The sequence below is a fragment of the Nyctereutes procyonoides genome, unplaced genomic scaffold (assembly GCF_905146905.1).
Source record: "Nyctereutes procyonoides isolate TBG_1078 unplaced genomic scaffold, NYPRO_anot_genome, whole genome shotgun sequence".
Lineage (NCBI taxonomy): Eukaryota > Metazoa > Chordata > Mammalia > Carnivora > Canidae > Nyctereutes > Nyctereutes procyonoides.
In genome coordinates, this window is record NW_026575041.1 from 17,730,020 (window position 1) to 17,746,533 (window position 16,514).

The following is a 16,514-nucleotide window of genomic DNA, read 5'->3' on the forward strand; positions in this document are numbered from 1 at the left end:
AATAATTTTTGATTTGTTGATACTCTCTATTACAGGTTTGTTTTCTGTACCACTATTTCTTTTCTTAGTTCCCTTTTCTTACAAAGGTTAGGTGTGAATCTTTCCAGCTTCTCGAGATCATAGATTTTCAGTCTTTGTTTTATATGGCTACAAATTTCTCTTTAAATATGACTTCACCCCAATGTTTGTAGCGGCAATGTCCACAATAGCCAAACTGTGGAAGGAGCCTCAGTGTCCATCAAAAGATGAACGGATAAAGATGATGTGGTCTATGTATACAATGGAATATTACTCCGCCACTAGAAACGACAAATACCCACCATTTGCTTTGATGTGGATGGAACTGGAGGGTATTATGCTGAGTGAAGTAAGTCAATTGGAGACAGGCAAACATTATATGTTCTCACTCATTCGGGGAATATAAAAAATAGTGAAGGGGATTAAAGGGGAAAGGAGAGAAAATGAATGGGAAATATCAGAGAGGGGGACAGAACATGAGAGATTCCTAACTCTGGGAAACGAACAAGGGGTAGTGGAAGGGGAGGTGGGTGGGGGGTTGGGGGGACTGGGTGATGGGCACTGAGGGGGGCACTGGATGGGATGAGCATTGGGTGTTATATTGTATGTTGGCAAATTGAACTCCAATAAAGGAATATACAAAAAAGATAAATAAATAAATAAATAAATAAATAAATAAATAAATAAATAAATAAATATGACTTCATTTGAAACCCATAAATTTTTAGCGATTATTATCATCCAAATCAAAATATATTTTAATTTCCATTAGAATTATTTGCCCAAATAGTATCTAGACATATATTGCTCAATTTCCAAGTATTTGAGGATTTCTTTGTTATCTTTTATTATTGGTTGTAACTTTTACTCTCTTCAGAGACAATCTATATAATTTACTCATTTAAAAATTGTTGCAACTACTTTATGAGCTGACTTATTTTCAATTCATAATCAGTCCAAGATCATTTTAAAACATTCTGCAACTAGGGGCACCTGGGTGGCCCAGCTGATTAAACCTCTGACTCTCAGTTTTGGCTCAGTCATGATCTCATGCCCCCTGAGATCTAGGCCCATGTAGGGCTGAGCTCAGAGCCTGCTTGAAATTCTCTCTCTCCCTGTCTACCCTTTCCCCCCAGCACATATACTCTCTCTAAAATAAAGTCTTTAAAAATATATTCTGCAACTGTTCTGTAGAGCTTTTTCTTCTCTGTGGAGCTTTCTATAATAAATTACATGTATTAATTATCTTAAAATTTTCTATAGATCTTTTGACTTTCTATCTGCTTGAACTATCCATAATTGAAATGGATAGGTCAAAATCTCACACTAGGTAAATTTTTCTAATTCTTCTTTTTAAAATTGTTGTTTTATATGTTTAAAGGTTATGTTATATAGGCATGCATAAATTTAGAAGTTCTTAAATACACCTATAGCATTGATCTTGCAATATTATAAAATAAAGCCTGCTTTATTTCTAGTACTTAATAACTTAAAACATTTTCACTGGTATTAATATTGTCATAAAGGTTTTTGATTAATATTAGTGAGACATATTTTTTGTCATCCTTTTGCTTCCAATCCTTGTATGTCCTTATATTTAAAGTATGCAATATGTAGTTTATATGCATATATGTGTAATATATAGTTTAGGGGGTTTTTTTTTGTCATCCAGTCTAATTATTTTACTCTGTTAAATGAATATAGTCCAATTAAATAATATTAACATGTAATTGATATATTAGATTTTAATCCCTCTTCTATTTGTTTTCTGTCTGCTTCTTCTGCATTTTATTCCCCTTTCCCTCCTTTTTCTCTGCCTTTTATATTATACAAGTATTTTATTTTTATTCTGCTATATAAACTTACAAGTTATACATTATTTAATATTCTTATAGTCACGACTGTAACGTGCTAGTTACTTAGCCATTGTCTCCTAGTTCCAAAGTTATTCACTTACACTCAGTCCTTTCATGCTGGAGCGGAGATGATACAGGTCGCACTTCTATCAGGTTTTTTGTCTTAGAGTGTGGCTGAGAGGTAGGGGTAGGGGAAAGTAGCCTTTCCCCTTCTATTTTTCTTGCTGTGATTAGGGGCATTTTTCCAGAAATGGTAGTAACCATTGGTTCCACTCCCTAGATTTTCCTTTAATTTTTTTTATTTATTTATGATAGTCACAGAGAGAGAGAGAGAGGCAGAGACATAGGCAGAGGGAGAAGCAGACTCCATGCACCGAGAGCCCGATGTGGGATTCGATCCCGGGTCTCCAGGATCGCGCTCTGGGCCAAAGGCAGGTGCCAAACCGCTGCACCACCCAGGGATCCCCACTCCCTAGATTTTAAAAATATTACCAAGTACAGTTTTAGCATGATGCTAACACATACTACTACTAGAGAGACAAAGCCCACACCTTAGAAATCAGAGTTCCTGCTACATGAGGACTCACTCTTAGGTTACTCATCCTCAAATTCATTTGTCATAATCCAAACTCATAGGTTTAAATATTAAATAATTTAAAGCATATCTGGGATGCTTGGATGGAGTCCCACATTGAGCTCCTTGCAAGGAGCCTACTTCTCCCTCTGCCTGTGTCTCCTCTTCTCCCTGTGTTTCTCTCATGAATAAATAAAATCTTTAAAAGAAAAATAAGCATATTAATCATTGGAATAATATGAATATTGAAAGTGCTAAAAAATATAATCAATTTGTAGCAATATAAATCTAACATATACAATGTGTATGTATATATATATATATATATATATGTATGTATCCATCTCTTGACTTTGAAAGATACACTCTATAAAAATGGATTACATTTTTTGAAAAAATCTAAATAAACTTAAAATAAGTAATCATATCTCATTATTAGAGATGGTATAAGCAGACTCTAACACTTTTGGAATCCTCAGAAAGTTGTGATTATTATAGAAGTTGTAAATTTTTACACAAGAAATATACTGCATATCTTTATAGTCTCATGCATTAATAGGTAAAATAAATTTAGATTTTCATTTAAAACTCATTAATTAGAGAGTAAAAACATGGGCGGATTTGACTACTACATATAATTTTCAAATGAATATTTAAAACAATGCCTATTCCCATGTAGCAATCACTCATATTGAGTCTTGATTTCAAAGGCCAATTTTTATTCAAAGAAAATGTTATTCATAGCAAGAATTTTAAATTAGAGTAAAAAAATTGTTTCTGTTATAAAACAAATTATACTAGCTGTTGAGAGAATGGTAGAGATTTCAAGGAACATAATGTATAGAATTAGATAAATTATTTAAGGTTAGTTCCTAATTAGTTTTAATAACATCAATAATTAACAATTCCCCAAACTCGACAAAAGCACTTTATTCTTTTCAAAGAGCTTTCTTTCTATTTCCTTATTAGATGCTCACATCAACTCCCCAAGGTTACTTGAGAAAATGTTACCCTCATTTACTTACATAAGGAAACTGAATATTGGAGACATCTGCAGACAACTTGTTTATCATATGATTACTATAATCTGTCATCACTGAATTACAATGGAATTAATGTTACAATTAATTAATTGTTGTCTCAGTGCCTGCCTCATAATCTGTGAGATAGCCAACATTTCACTGTATGTACCTCACTTTTTTCTGGATTCATATAAACAGAAGAAACAAGAACAGAACAAAAACATAACTATCATGACTAGATGGTGAGGAGTCACCACAAGGAGAAAATCTGTCAATCATTTTAGGAGAAACAAAGGGAGAGCATTCTCTGAAACAGAACAGTAAGCATCTCTCTGGCCCACAGAGAGGGGGAGGGATTGTGAAGGAAAGTAATCACAGACCTCCAGGAAGGGAAAGAAAATGAAGGCATTTTATAGTGAAAAAAATTAATATGCATTACCCCCTTTGAAATCAGAGAGCACATTAAACAGGCATGATACAACCAGGCAACTAGCCATTGCCAATATTTTTTTTTAATTTAAAAAAAAACACCTCAAAATGGTCAGAAAAATACTGCTATTTTTCAACATCATCATCACCATATTCATCAGTATGGCTAGTATTTTGAATGTTCTAGGTTGTCAAGTGCTTTAAAAACATTGTCTACTCTGCTCTTCAATGCAGTTTCATGAGAAAGTTTACTGTTTTGCGTTCTATAGATAAGAAAACTGAAAAGCTGAGAAATTGACTAATTTGCCTAAGGTTAAATATTTAAATGGATTATAGTGTGTGTCCTCTCTAGCAAAAATTTTATGCTTCTACCTCCAAAACAAACCCCTCTCATAATACTCAAAAATACGATGGTGCACTCAACAACTTCAAGTTATCCTAGGAAAGCAAATCATCTTTTTGGGAGATCTCCTGTGAATCACATTGGAATTGCCCTCAAGACAACAGCATCCCAGCATGAGAGGAGGACTGAAAATGCTACCCTAAATTTATGGAAGTCAATACTTGAATCCTATTTTTTACTCTATGGACTGAATGATATGCCCCCCCCCCCCCAGATTCATACCTTGAAATCCTAATCCTCAACGCGATAGTATTAGGAAGTGGGACCTTCTTGGAGGTGATTAGGTCATAAAGGTGGAGTCTCCATGAATGAATCTGTGCAATTACAAAAGAGGCCTCCGAGAGATTTTTCAACTGTTCCTGCTATGTGAGTGTGCAGTAAGAAAATGGCTGGCTGAGCATGAACCAGGAAGTGAATTCTCACCTGACACCAACCTACCAGTGTCTTGATTGTGGATTTCCCAGCCTCCAGAACCATGAAAAATTAATGCTGGCTATTTATATGACACAGTCTCTATGATATTGTATTAAAGCACACTAAATGGACTGAGACACCTCACTACTGTATAAAGTGAGAAAAATAAACTTGTCCACCCACTTCAAAACCTTTATTAAGAAATATTGAAATTATCAACACTCATTACCGAATTATTCTCACATTCTGTATCTTATAATTCTTGACTTATTAAATCTGTAGCCTTAATAGTGATTACCCAGAATTAACCTGTATTTTGCTATTATTACTGACAATTCTATATACTGTTTTTCCTGTATTGATTGTGTATCTCTCATAGGAAAATTCAAACATATTTTCAGTATTTCAAGATTTTTTGATATATATATATATATATATATATAATTTTATATATAGCTAATATATGCCTGAGCCTTCTAATTATTTGAGAAAATTTTTAATTCCCCTAAAGTGTTTCCATATCTTACCTGTTTTCATCTTTGGCTACTGTCTTCATAGCTTTGTCTTTACATCTAAGTCTACTCATTATGATTATATGACTTTATTTCAGAGAAGCCATATCTTTTTATATCCTAATTATTTTGCCACGTCATTTTATAACATCTTTTTAAATATAATCTTTGAACACTTAATGTTCTAGGACCCAAATAAAGTGCTAGTGATAGAAGGGTAAACAAGACTTAAATCCTACTCTCAGGAAATAAACAGTAAACAAAAATGGGGCACTCAAAGCAGGTTGATTACCCTTTTGTTTTTATTTTACAATATCTCTTCACAGGTATTGTGATGGCGAATTGTATGTGTCAATTTGACTTGGGTCACTGGGTGCTCTGATATTTGGCTAAATATTCTAATGTTGGCATAGAATATATCTATGTGTGTGTTCTTGGCTGAAATTAACATTTAAATTAGTAAACTGAGCAAAGCAGAATATTCAGTGTTAGGCTGATGGTCTGTAAGTGCACGGCTGGAATGGCTAACCCCATCTGCAGGGCCCTAGGCTGACAGTTTGTACCCATGCAGCCGCACAGGTGTCTGGGCTAGTATATGGGCTCTTGCAGGGGAAAAGAGAGAGGAACAGGGAGGGATTTGGGAGCTGAAAGTGTGAATACCCTTGAGGCAAAAATTGGTGAAATCTGTAGGGGGGTCCATGGCAGCTGTTACTAGCCATTAAAGTGGCAAAATTGGCTGGCTGCAGAACAGATCACTGTGAACTTCCATAGCTCCGACTATAGACCGCTAATGGTAGCCCCTACTTTTCTTCCCTGTTCCTAGATATCGCTATAGTTCTCAGTTTTGTTGGAATGAAGCAAATGAGGAGAAACCTTCATGTGGTGCCCTGAAAGTCTGAAGAATCTGGTCACTTAACCCACTCTTCTTTTCTAGTCTTAGGAGCTCTTTTTGGCTGGGGAGTCCCTTCTTAGTAATGTGCAGGGCCAGCTTGGGGAATAGGATGATTGCAGACACATGAGAAGGTCTTCTTTCTCTTCTTAGTAGTTCTTCTCAGTTTTTTTTTTTTTGTTGTTGTTGTTGTTGTTGTTGCTGTTGTACTGTGTTGCTACAGTTTCTTAAGTGGACTCTGCAGCTTTCCCAGAGCTACTTTCATTCTGAGATGGCTGTTAATCTTTGATGGAAGACAGAGGCAGGGGTCCCTATGTTGCCATGTTGATAACATGACTCCATGAAACCCTTTCATTCTCTCTCTCACACACACACACACACACTTGATTCCGTATTAATGATGAACCCTGATACAAGTGTAATGTTTTTATTTTGCTTTTTCCTTTTATACATTAGATAAAGGAGAAATCTATCTAGCTCTTGTGATTGTGCATATATTGATCATGGCTCGTCATTGGAAGCACTCATTATCCACTTTGGTGTGTCAGATCAAATACTATCCCTGGTCATATAAACCTGAAGTTTATATGGTACCTGTGATAATTATGTTTCATGGAAAGATAAGCTGATCTTCAGAATATGACTTGACAGCTTATGTAAGTATGCCCAGAGTGAAAAAAAATGAGCTGATCATGAAGGGTACAAGTGTTATTGTTCCTATGGCAGTTCCATTTCTCAGTGAATTAATCATTCACCATTCTGAATTTATAAGTGTCTTAAGAGCTCGCTTAATGTGTTTCTACCTCTGAGATATTAATGTACTCTTGATGTGCTGATAAAATCAATGTGCTGAGCCAGCAAAGGGCCATATCTGAAGCTTAATAAATTCATCAAGATAATGAATTTAACCCCTACAGGCTTCTCAGCAGTATTCTTGTGTGCATTTACCAGCCAGAGATGTAGAGGAATCAACAGTCCTCTAAATATGGGAACTAAGCATTTATTTTTCTTTTGCAATTTCAACCAATGGATGTAGAATGCAAAGGAAAAGAGAAAATCAAAGAAAACAGGCATTTCAATATTTTTTAATGTCTAGTTTGTTTCATTAAAAGAAATTAAAGGTAAATAATCCCTGAAGACTGATCTGTGTAATTATACAGTGTATAATAGCATAATTAGAATATAAGATCCTCAAGGGCAGTAATGGTAATTCAATTTTGTATCCCTAAGCCAAACATAAACTCTGGCACATAGTAGATGCTTAATAAATGCTGAAGAGACAAATATTTTAATGATAGTGAACTATTAAAAGAGGATAATAAGCATATTACTTAACTGATTATTATTATTCATGACATATCTTAGGTATTGTCTCTCAATAGTTTTCCCTTTTCCTTTAGAATAAAATATCTAGATTTCAGCTGAGTACATGGTCATAGATTCTCTTCTAAGCAGATGTCTCAAGGTTTAGATGTGCTAAACAAGGACTTAAGAGAGAAGTTTTCTGTAACAAATTAAAGAAATTATTTATTACCATATTCTTTTTTGATCCTTCTCTGCCTATAACCTTGACATACAGATATGATGGCAGGAACTATAGCTTCCATTTTGGCCTATGTGGATGAGCATGACATCTTGAGGTCACAGAGAAAGGAGCTGCAAGGAGATGGAGTCTTTGAATACTTAATGCTATAGGGTCACCAAATAAGAGCCAGACTGCTTATCTCTTAACTTTTGTATATGAAAGAAATAAATTTAAAGAGTCACTCTTATTTTATTTCATTTAATGCTCACAACTGAATGTTATTTTACAGAGCAGAACAAACACAAGTACAGAAAACAGCAATGGGAATTTTGCCTTATTGCCTTACATCTATTAAAACCTGACAGGGACATGTAGGTGGCTCAGCGGTTGAGCGCCTACCTTTGGCCCAGAGTGTGATGCTGAAGTCCTGGGATCGAACCCCACGTCAGGCTATCTGCATGGAGCCTGCTTCTCCCTCTGCCTGTGTGCCTCTCTCTCTCTGTGTCTCTCATGAATAAATAAATAAAATCTTAAAAAAAAAAAAAAACAACCTGACAGTATAGTCAGTGAGAAAGGAAACCATGGATGCCTTCAAAAGTCGGAATTCAGTTGTGGCTCAAGTGTACTTATGCACCAAAACAGAAGTAGAGCAAGGCACAGATGGTTTGATGAAAAATATCAGCATGATAGAAAATGAAAAGAAGAGGAAGAGCCCAGTACACATGCTTAGTTGTTCTCTATTGTTTTCAATCACATAAGCCACTTCTTAAAAAATAAAGCAGGAGTGAGAGATGGAAAGGAAGGCTAACAGCATTATTTTGTATTAAGTCTTAAGTCCCATTTTAGAAATCTGAGAATAAGAGTGACCCCCAACATTTATAAGCTTAGAGGAAAAAATATGGTGCTATTTTCCAATTGATAAATGAATGATTTGTTTTGGGGCTGCCCCCCCCCCCAACCAGTTGATCTTTTGAGTTTCCCTTCTCTAATGTTTGACCCAACAACAGCTATTTGAACTAGAGTAGACACCTGACCCAAATGATCATCTCTCAGAAATTAGGAATCATGTAACTTAAGAAAGAAGATGAATCAGACTTCATCAGATGGTAAATTATGAACTTCAAGAGTGGTAGAATGGCTGTGTTAGTCCGTGTTGATATGAAGTAGTAGTTTTCATTAGTTACAGGGAGAGAATATTATGGAAGATTCATGCCCTTAGCAGAAGTGAAAAATAGACAATAGGTAAATGGCTTTCAGATTCTTAGGTCTATTCCCATCCTGAGGACAAACTCATCCGTACCTTGGGTCCAAAGATATGTGATACTCATCTTGAAAATCCCAATTGTACTCAAGCTATTACTTTAGACCCCAAATTATAACTTCTAAAAAGGGATGACTCTTCTCGTTTTATTTTTTTATTTTTTAATAAATTAATTTTTATTGGTGTTCAATTTACCAACATACAGAATAACACCCAGTGCTCATCCTGTCAAGTGCCCCCCTAGTACCCGTTACACATTCACCCCCACCCCCCCGCCCTCCTCCCCTTCCACCACCCCTAGTTCATTTCCCAGAGTTAGGAGTCTTTATGTTCTGTGTCCCTTTCTGATATCTCCCACACATTTCTTCTCCCTTCCCTTATATTCCCCTTCACTATTATTCATATTCCCCAAATGAATGAGAACATACACTGTCCTTCTCCGATTGACTTACTTCACTCAGCATAATACCCTCCAGTTCCATCCACGTTGAAGCAAATGGTGGGTATTTGTCGTTTCTAATGGCTGAGTAATATTCCATTGTATACATAGACCACATCTTCTTTATCCATTCATCTTTCGATGGGCACCGAGGCTCCTTCCACAGTTTGGCTATTGTGGACATGGCTGCTAGAAACATCGGGGTGCAGGTGTCCCGGCGTTTCATTGCATCTGAATCTTTGGGGTAAATCCCTAACAGTGCAATTGCTGGGTCGTAGGGCAGGTCTATTTTTAATTCTTTGAGGAACCTCCACACAGTTTTCCAGAGTGGCTGCACCAGTTCACATTCCCACCAACAGTGTAAGAGGGTTCCCTTTTCTCTGCATCCTCTCCAACATTTGTTGTTTCCTGCCTTGTTAATTTTCCCCATTCTCACTGGTGTGAGGTGGGATCTCATTGTGGTTTTGATTTGTATTTTAAAAAGGGATGACTGAGGGGCAAGATGGCGGAAGAGCAGGGTCCCCAAATCACCTGCCCCCACCAAATTACCTAGATAACCTTCAAATCATCCTGAATATCTACGAATTCGGCCTGAGATGTAAAGAGAGACCAGCTGGAATGCTACAGTGAGAAGAGTTCGCGCTTCTATCAAGGTAGGAAGACGGGGAAAAAGAAATAAAGGAACAAAAGGCCTCCGAGGGGGAGGGGTCCCGCGAGGAGCTGGGCTGAGGCCGGGGCGAGTGTCCCCAGGACAGGAGAGCCCCGTCCCGGAGGAGCAGGAGCTGCACCAACCTTCCCGGGCGGAAAGGGGCTCGCAGGGAGTTGGAGCAGGACCCAGGAGGGCGGGGATGCCCTCGGGCTCCCGGGGACACTAACAGACACCTGCGAGCACAGGAGAGTGCTCCGAGCTCCCTAAGGGCTGCAGCGCGCGCACAGCGGACCGGAGCAGCTCGGAGGGGCTCGGGCGGCGGCTCCGCGGAGGGGGCTGCGGGGCGGGAGCGCGAATCCAACAGCGCAGGCCCCGGAGCACAGGGCGCCGGGACACAGCCCAGGATCCGGCCTCCCCCTGGGACAGGCAGAGGCCGGGAGGGCCCAGGACAGCGAGGACGCTCCTGCCCCGAGCTGAGCAGATCAGCGGCCCCGCCCCGGAGCCTCCAGGCCCTGCGGACGGAGAACCGAGAGCCCCGAGCCCCGTAGTTCCTGCGGAGGCTGAATCCAGGCTTCCAGAGTTGCCATAGCAACTGCGGCTGATCCTCCTGGGGCCCCACGGGGTAAACAACCCCCGCTGAGCCCTGCAGCAGGCAGGGGCAGAGCAGCTCCCCCAAGTGCTAACACCTGAGAATCAGCACAGCAGGCCCCTCCCCCAGAAGACCAGCTGGACGGACCAGTGATACTCCCCCGTGTTCCAATACAACTTGTTTTTGGCCACTCTGCACTGAGCAAAATGACTAGAAGGAAAACCTCAGCTCAAAAGAAAGAATCAGAAACAGCCCTCTCTCCCACAGAGTTACAGAATCTGGATTACACTTCAATGTCAGAAAACCAATTCAGAAGCACCATTATACAGCTACTGGTGGCTCTAGAAAAAAGCATTAAGGACTCACGAGACTTCATGACTGCAGAATTTAGATCCAATCAGGCAGAAATTAAAAATCAATTGAATGAGATGCAATCCAAACTAGAAGTCCTAATGACGAGGGTCACGAGGTGGAAGAACGAGTGAGTGACATAGAAGACAAGTTAATGGCAAAGAGGGAAACTGAGGAAAAAAGAGACAATCAATTAAGGGACCATGAAGACAGATTAAGGCAAATAAATGACAGTCTAAGGAAGAAAAACCTACGTTTAATTGGGGTTCCCGAGGGAGCCGAAAGGGCCAGAGGGCCAGAATATGTATTTGAACAAATCCTAGCTGAAAACTTTCCCAATCTGGGAAGGGAAACAGGCATTCAGATCCAGGAAATAGAGAGATCCCCCCCTAAAATCAATAAAAACCGTTCAACACCTCGACATCTAATAGTGAAGCTTGCAAATTCCAAAGATAAAGAGAAGATCCTTAAAGCAGCAAGAGACAAGAAGTCCCTGACTTTCATGGGGAGGAATATTAGGGTAACAGCAGACCTCTCCACAGAGATGTGGCAGGCCAGAAAGGGCTGGCAGGATATATTCAGGGTCCTAAATGAGAAGAACATGCAACCAAGAATACTTTATCCAGCAAGGCTCTCATTCAAAATGGAAGGAGAGATAAAGAGCTTCCAAGACAGGCAGGAACTGAAAGCATATGTGACCTCCAAACCAGCTCTGCAAGAAATTTTAAGGGGGACTCTTAAAACTCCCCTTTAAGAAGAAGTTCAGTGGAACAATCCACAAAAACAAGGACTAAATAGATATCATGATGACACTAAACTCATATCTGTCAATAGTAACTCTGAACGTGAATGGGCTTAATGACCCCATCAAAAGGCGCAGGGTTTCAGACTGGATAAAAAAGCAGGACCAATCTATTTGCTGTCTACAAGAGACTCATTTTAGACAGAAGGACACCTACAACCTGAAAATAAAAGGTTGGAGAACCATTTACCATTCAAATGGTTCTCAAAATATACCCTAAAAACTATAGAACACTTCTGAAAGAAATTGAGGAAGACACAAAGAGATGGAAAAATATTCCATGCTCATGGATTGGCAGAATTAATATTGTGAAAATGTCAATGTTACCCAGGGCAATTTACACGTATAATGCAATCCCTATCAAAATACCATGGACTTTCTTCAGAGACTTAGAACAAATTATTTTAAGATTTGTGTGGAATCAGAAAAGACCCCAAACAGCCAGGGGAATTTTAAAAAAGAAAACCGTATCTGGGGGCATCACAATGCCAGATTTCAGGTTGTACTACAAAGCTGTGTTCATCAAGACAGTGTGGTACTGGCACAAAAACAGACACATAGATCAATGGAACAGAACAGAGAACCCAGAAGTGGACCCTGAACTTTATGGTCAACTAATATACGATAAAGGAGGAAAGACGATCCACTGGAAGAAAGTCTCTTCAATAAATGGTGCTGGGAAAATTGGACATCCACATGCAGAAGAATGAAACTGGACCACTCTCTTGCACCATACACAAAGATAAACTCAAAATAGATGAAAGATCTAAATGTGAGACAAGATTCCATCAAAATCCCAGAGGAGAACTCAGGCAACACCGTTTTTGAAGTTGGCCACAGTAACCGGAGAAGGACAAACAGTGTATGTTCTCATTCATTTGGGGAATATGAATAATAGTGAGAGGGAATATAAGGGAAGGGAGAAGAAATGTGTGAGAAATATCAGAAAGGGAGACAGAACATAAAGACTTCTAACTCTGGGAAATGAACTAGGGGTGGTGGAGGGGGAGGAGGGCGGGGGGTGGGGGTGAATGGGTGACGGGCACTGAGGGGGACACTTGACGGGATGAGCACTGGGTGTTATTCTGTATGTTGGTAAATTGAACACCAATAAAAATTAATTTATAAAAAAAATAAAATAAAAAAATAAAAAGGGATGACTCTTCTCGTTTTAACTTACTTTCTATATTTATATGTTTCAACCCATAACTTATTATATTCTTAAGTCACATTATTTCAGTTAATTTTAATAATCTATATTATAGTATTAGTACCAAATGAAGATTAGTCATTCCTGACTTAAGGCTGTCCTGAACAAATTTGTATACTGTTAAATCAATTTAGATGTTTGACCGCTAGTAATAACAAAATAACTGATTAAACTTTATTATTTTATGGAATAAAAGCCTAGGTGACAGTAACTCAGGGATGGTGTTAGCAACCAAAGTTTTTTGATATTTTAGTTTTGCCATAACAATGTGAATCTCTTTTTATTTTATTGCCTCTGGATCTCAAGAGAGCTGACTTCCAGCCTCTTGTCCACATGCAAGTAGAAAGAACAAGGAAGGAAGAAAGAAAGGGGGCAGAGCCTCTGAAAGGAAGTCAAAAGTTCTTCCAGAACTTCTCAGAAGAATTCTGCTTAATGTCATTAGGCAAAACTATGATACACAACCACACCTAAATGGAAGAGAGTCTCAGGAAGTAAATATTTTTATCTGGGCACATTAGTACCGTCACAAAATGTGATTTTGATCATAAGAAAGAAGACAAGAATGGATACTAGGATCCTGTTGCAGATAATTCTACGAAGGTAAGAACATCTTATAGCAAATCAAGTTTAAATACAAAAGCTAAATTAATGAAACTCTCGATCTGGTTGAGAGGAAAGATGCATTCATAAGAAGTTTAAATACAAATGATAGTACTAAAAATCCTGTAATTAGTCATTAATTTTAATTGAAATATTATTTCAAATAAAATGTAGGAATGGTAACTCTTAATGAATATATTGACCTTTTCATTCATATTCATTGTTTCCTTTAGCACAGGATTGGCATATAGCTGAGACTCAGTAAATGTAAATGAACTATTGATGTTTCTAATATCACCTCTACATTTTCTATATTTACTATAGGTGTTATATAAACTGAATTTGTTTTAGAAACATAGAACAATTAATATTTTTTAAAAATATTAGCAGAAAGAAAAATACTAATAAAGCTCAAGTGAGAGAAATTCTAGAGGGTTCTAAGAAAGATTCTTATACGATACCAAGAATGATTCTATAGAGGGAGATAGATTAGGGTAGGGCATTCTATTCTGAGCACCATGAGTGAGACAGAATTGTGAGATATAATTAATACAGCTATTAACAAGTTTATTTGTAGTCATTGGGATAGTGACAGGAGCAGAGTACTTTAAATGGCCTTTGATCAAGTTCTGTTTTATAATCTCTCTCTCTCTCTCTCTCTCTCTCTCACACACACACACACACACACCCATAGAACATTCCCTGACATATAATTAATGTGTTTGTTCCTTATAATTGAAAAAAGAAGATGGAATATTGTCTATTAAGTAAGATATTCTAATATCCTAGGAAACATCTAAATTTTCATATATATTGCAACATACAGAATATATAAGACTTACAAAGATCCTGTAGAAAATATCTTTATCAAAAAAAAAAAGAAAATCTCTTTATCCAATATTATGCTCCCTTTCCAAATAATGCTTCAACTAACAAAAAAGGAAAGAGAATCTATTCTCCCTCAAGGGAGGTAGCAGATTCATGATTAGATATATTCCTTAAGTACCTCAACTTCTTACATTTTCATAGACAGAAATAGCTTTGTTTTGGGTCTGCCCATTTTCTTTTTCTTCCCCCAAGGAGAAGTGATTCCTCTGATTGTTGTAACCAGTTCATCCTCAGGACTAATACATTTTTTCTTCTATATTTTGCCTACCCTGAAATGCTGTCTTTTTTTTTTTTTTAAGGTTTTATTTATTTATTCATGGGAGACACACACACACACAGAGAGAGAGAGAGAGAGAGAGAGAGAGGCAGAGGGAGAAGCAGGCTCCATGCAGGGAGCCCGACGTGGGACTCGATTCCAGGTCTCCAGGTTCACGCCCTGGGTGGAGGGTGGCGCTAAACCGCTGAGCCACCGGGGCTGCCCAATGCTCAGTCTTTAAAAAGGGTTCAGGTGAATTTGTTCACTTCAGTGAGAAATATTAGGAAGATCAACCCTGATCTTACATCAAACTGAAATCTTCAATTCAGTGTTATTAGCAGTATTTTGATCTGCAACTGACTCAATTTGCTCAGAACTCAAAGGAAGAATGGTCATATCAATTATTACTCAAAGCCTAACATATCAGCTCATCATTTTACCATAGGGGTAAGAGCTTTTAAAATTCACAGCACTCCTCTTCAACCCCGGCCCTTTGAAATGTTGTCTCATCATAGCCTCCCCTGCCTCCAGTCACAGACCTTCACAAAGCTCCTCCCCCTAGAAGCTACTCACCCAACTTGAGTTGGACCAGTATTACCAGTGCACTTGGCATTAAAAAAAAAGTCTCATATGAGATCTAAAACTTTCATGGATGATATTTGAATGTTTCAAAATATGATTTTATATAAAGAAAAATAAGCAGTAGTAAAATGCTTTAGCTGAGTTTAATGGTCTCTTGAAACCTTCACCTCACTTTTTTTTTAAGATATTATTTATTTTTTCATGAGACACACACACAGAGAGAGAGAGAGAGAGAGAGAGAGAGAGAGAGAGAGAGAGAGAGGCAGAGACACAGGCAGAGGGAGAAGCAGGCTCCATGCAGGGAGCCCGATGCGGGACTCGATCTCGGGTCTCCAGGATCGCGCCCTGGGCCAAAGGCAGGCGCTAAACCGCTGAGCCACCCAGGCTGCCCTACAACCTCACTTTTTATTAAAACAAACAAACAAAACAAACAAAAACAAACAACAAACAAACAAACAAACAAAAACAGAACAAACATCTCAAACTAGGAATCACATTGATTTTGATCATGGCTAAAGATAATATGGATTTTCTTAAAAAAAACATTTTAATTTTAAGTTTTTTTTTTCAGTTTCAGATGTAGTGTTCAATAATTCATCAGTTGCATATAACACCCAATGATCATCACATCACGTGCCCTCCTTACTTTAGCCCATACATTAAATCTATGCTAAAAATTGTTTGTGTACAAAACACTTTCCCCCTGTGTTTCCTGGACAGTTTTTACTTCCATCTTCCAAACAAAAGTATCAAAATCATTTCTATACTTGTTCTAAAGAAAGCTTTATGTTTTCAGTCATAAACATATGGGCCTATTGATCCAAGAAGAAAAGACAGAATATACAAATACCTTTAGAAGATATTCAAAAAGTAATTTTTTTTTGCTTTAAAAATATTATTTAAAAAGGCAACAGGACCAAATAGTTTCAAAGAACAGTATATCTAATATCTAGGAAATATATTGCTCTTAGATCCCTTGAATATGTCATTCAAATCTTTGTTTTTTATACTCAGAATTTCATTTTTCTGTATCTTTGCCATTTTGTGTATGGGGATAATTTCACTCAGTTTCTTCCAAGCAACTATTTTATAAATAGCCATTTATATTTTCTTATGTTTTTGTTCATCTCTATATGTAAATAGTTCATATATAATATATAAATATATTTTAGTATATAATAAATATATATATGTGTAAGTTTTTACTCACAAGCTCACACTTTAGTTGCAATATTATTTTAGCAG